Here is a 228-nt window from a genome sequence, read left to right as displayed (position 1 = left end):
TTACCTGGCAGGGGCGATACCGTGATCAAGAAGGTGGTTCACCCGGGGCGAGGCTCAGCCATTGCACTCCGGCTCTGTTGACCCCAGCGAATTCCCCAAATGTGGGAATCTCGACTGCATAATTTCTGCTAGTGGGGGACTGCGTCCGCGCTCTCCCCCGACCGTCATGTGGAATGAAGGAGGGCGGGGAATGTTAAACCGGCACGGCGATTACAACCGCGCCGAGGC

General features: G+C 60.1%; 1 non-coding gene across 1 annotated transcript; it reads left to right on the top strand.

The window, feature by feature from the left end:
- LOC121939259 lies at positions 1-160 on the top strand (the record flags this gene model as incomplete). The annotated part of the gene is made up of 1 exon (XR_006105434.1): positions 1-160. It is a non-coding gene; the product is annotated as a U1 spliceosomal RNA (small nuclear RNA).
- Between the last annotated feature and the right edge of the window lie 68 nt (positions 161-228).

This window comes from Plectropomus leopardus, unplaced genomic scaffold (assembly GCF_008729295.1).
Source record: "Plectropomus leopardus isolate mb unplaced genomic scaffold, YSFRI_Pleo_2.0 unplaced_scaffold43992, whole genome shotgun sequence".
In the NCBI taxonomy this organism is placed as follows: Eukaryota; Metazoa; Chordata; class Actinopteri; order Perciformes; family Serranidae; genus Plectropomus; species Plectropomus leopardus.
The sequence above is the reverse complement of the archived record's forward strand: the minus strand, read 5'-3'. Positions and strand labels throughout refer to the sequence as shown.